Source organism: Heterodontus francisci, chromosome 34 (assembly GCF_036365525.1).
Source record: "Heterodontus francisci isolate sHetFra1 chromosome 34, sHetFra1.hap1, whole genome shotgun sequence".
NCBI lineage: Eukaryota > Metazoa > Chordata > Chondrichthyes > Heterodontiformes > Heterodontidae > Heterodontus > Heterodontus francisci.
This window is the reverse complement of record NC_090404.1, coordinates 41,211,285-41,214,796: the sequence shown is the minus strand read 5'-3', so window position 1 is coordinate 41,214,796 and position 3,512 is coordinate 41,211,285. Positions and strand designations below refer to the sequence as shown.

Genomic DNA, 3,512 nt, shown 5'->3' with positions numbered 1-3,512 from the left:
CTTGGGGGGCACCTTTGAGGGATCTATGGACATGGACCCCAAGATCCCTCTGTTCCTCCACACTGCCAAGAATCCTGTCTTTAAGCCTGTATTCTGCATTCAAATTCGACCTTCCAAAATGAATCACTTCACACTTTTCCAGGTTGAACTCCATCTGCCACTTCTCAGCCCAGCTCTGCATCCTGTCAATGTCCCGTTGCAACCTACAACAGCCCTCCACACTATCCACAACTCCAGCAACCTTTGTGTCATCGGCAAAATTACTAACCCAACCTTCCACTTCCTCATCCAAGTCATTTATAAAAATCACAAAGAGAAGTCTCAGAACAGATCCCTGCGGAACACCACTGGTCACCGAGCTCCAGGCTGAATACTTTCCACCTACTACCACACTCTGTCTTCTGTGGGCCAGCCAATTCTGTATCCAGACAGCCAAATTTCCCTGTATCCCATGCCTCCTTACTTTCTGAATGAGCCTACCATGGGGAACCTTATCAAACGCCGTGCTAAAATCCATATACACCACATCCACTGCTCTTCCTTCATCAATGTGTTTTGTCACATTCTCAAAGAATTCAATAAGGCTTGTGAGGCATGACCTGCCATTCACAAAGTCATGCTTTTACAAATAATCATAAATCCTGTCTCTCAGAATCCTCTCCAATAATTTGCCCACCACCAACGTAAGACTGACTGGTCTGTATTTCCCAGGGTTATCCCTATTCCCTTTCTTGAACAAGGGAATAACATTTGCCACCCTCCAATCATCTTGTACCACTCCAGTGGACAGTGAGGACGCAAAGATCGTCAAAGTTCTCCCTGTGTCTGCGTGGGTTTCCTCCGGGTGCTCCGGTTTCCTCCCACATGCCAAAGACTTGCAGGTTGATAGGTTAATTGGCCATTATAAGTTGCCCCTAGTATAGGTAGGTGATAGGGAAATATAGGGACAGGTGGGGATGTGGTAGGAATATGGGATTAGTGTAGGATTAGTATAAATGGGTGGTTGATGGTCGGCACAGACTCGATGGGCCGAAGGGCCTGTTTCAGTTCTGTATCTCTGAACTAAACTGAATCATCGCCAAAGCCGCGGCAAATTCTTCCCTCGCTTCCCGTAATAACCTTGGGTATATCCCTTATGGCCCCGGGGACTTATCTATCATCATGTCTTTCAAAATTTCCAGCACATCCTCCTGCTTAACATCAACCTGTTCGAGCATATCAGCCTGTTCCACGCTGTCCTCACAAACGACAAGGTCCCTCTCACTCGTGAATACTGAAGCAAAGGATTCATTAAGGACCTCCCCTACCTTTATTGTTCCTGAAATGTGGTGACAAGAACAGGACAGATTTGTGGCTAACCAGAGCTTTATAAAGGTTCACCATAATTGTACTGAATACTTCTTTTTATTAAGCCTAAGATTCCTTATGCTTTACTAACTATTCTCTCAGTATATCTTGCCACCTTCAAAGATCTATGCACCAGCACTCCCAGGTCACTCTGTTCCAGCACACTCTTTAGAACTATGCTATTATGTCTACATTGCCTCTTCTTAATTCTTCTGTCAAAATGCATCACTTCACACTTGTGAGGATAAAATTCTATCTGCCACCATTCTGTCCATTCTACGATCCTATCTATGGCCTGTTGTAGCAGTTGGCAGGAAAAAAGTCAGAAGTGCAAGGGGAGAGCCAACTGCGTAACAGCCCCAACAACCAATTTTATCTGCAGCACGTGTGGAAGAGTCTGTCACTCTCGAATTGGCCTTTTTCGCCACTCCAGGCGCTGTTCCACAAACCACTAACTACCTCCAGGCGCTTACCCATTGTCTCCCGAGACAAGGAGGCCAAAGAAGAAGATTGTTAATACTCCACACGTTAAGTCACAAAGCCTTAAGGCTTGTCTTTTTTACGTTGCTTGTCTCCTTCCCACTATTTTTCACTGTGGCCCTGTTTGATTCAGGCCCTTGATTTCTCTGCCTATCACTTTTCTTATTCCCCTTAATGTCTTTTGTTCTTGTCCTTGATTCCCCCTTCCTCTGACTCCTTGCAAAGTTTCCAATCCCCCTGCCATTTTAGTTCAATCCCCCCCAACCACTCGAGCAAACACTCTCCCTGGGACATACCTTTGTGTTAGGTAAGACGTCATGTCGTGGAGCATTTTCCCCCTCTTGCCCATTGCCTCCAGTTTAGTTCGGGCTCCTTGATCCCATGCTAGGTCTAATGTTATTTTTATGTCAATTTCAGTCACTGTCACCTCTTGGAAACAGCTCTATTTTCCATGTTTGGTCAAGGTTGTAATGAAGTCTGGAATTGCGTGCCCCTGGTGGAACCCAAACTGAGCATCGGTCAACGATGTGTTACTGAGTAAGTGGTTATTGATAGCACTGTCAACGATACCTTCCACAACTTTGCTGATGATTGTGAGTAGACTGATGGGGTCGTTAATGGGCGGATTGGACTTTTCCCGATTTTTGTAGACAGGACATAGCTGGGCAAATTGCGCATTGTCAGGAAGATGTGCGTTTTGCAATTATACTGAAACAGCGTCTCTCAGGCCACAGCTGGTTCTAGAGCACAGGTCTTCAGTATGACAGTTGGAATTGTGTCAGGGCCCATCGTGTTTTCTATATTCAGTGCTTTCACCCGTCTCTTGACAGCACGTGGATTTAATGGAATTCTCTCGAGGCTGGCACCAATGATGATAAGGACCAATCTTCTCTTCAACCCAGGACCGAATCCGCTTCCACCACACTCTCCGATGTTGGACAAAGCTTTGGCCCCAGCACTGATCCTTGAGGCACTCCACGAGTTGCAGTCTGATATCTTGAAAATGCTCCATTTATCCCTACTCGTTGCTTTCTGTCTGTTTACCTCTAAGTACTCCTTGCATGTTAATATATTACTTCAATTCCATGAGCCTTTATATAATGTATTAATCTTACCGAATGCCTTTTGGAAATCCAATTATACTACATTCCTGCCCTTTCAGTAACATCCTCAGAATTCTGGAATAAATCTGTCAATCAAGATTTCCATTCGGTAAAAACATGTTGACTTTGTTTGATCAGACAATGATTTTCCAAGTGCTTGTTAATACTTCCTTTATGATAGATTCGGACATTTTCCAGACGACTGATGTTCAGCTAACTTGCCTACAATTCGCCATACTATAAATGGAGCAATGCGGCTCCAGTGGCGCAATCGGTAAGCGTGTGGTACAGCAGTGCAATTAATGAACTATGCCGAGGTTGTGAGTTCGAGCCTCACCTGGAGCAGAGACTTTTAGAAACGGGGTGCAACGAGAAACAGCTGTCCAGTGCAGAGAGCAGTCATTCATTAGTCTGAACTGGCCAGAAGAAGGGGAACAATAGAACTGTGCAGCAGCTTTTTCGGGAGCAGCGTGTGAGCGAGTGAGCAGCTGGGAAAGTCAGTTTGAAAGTAAATTTAATTTCCCTTTGTTTTTTCGGCGGAGGCCAGGGGGCTGCTGTGTAAGTAAAACACTATATATTTGG

The 3,512-nt window shown here is 45.2% G+C and overlaps 1 non-coding gene across 1 annotated transcript; it reads left to right on the top strand.

Annotated features, from left to right (window-relative positions):
* The first annotated feature begins 3,186 nt into the window (after positions 1-3,186).
* On the top strand, positions 3,187-3,275 carry trnac-gca (transfer RNA cysteine (anticodon GCA)). The gene is given in 2 exon segments: positions 3,187-3,224; positions 3,240-3,275. It is a non-coding gene; the product is annotated as a tRNA-Cys (tRNA).
* The last annotated feature ends 237 nt before the right edge of the window (positions 3,276-3,512 follow it).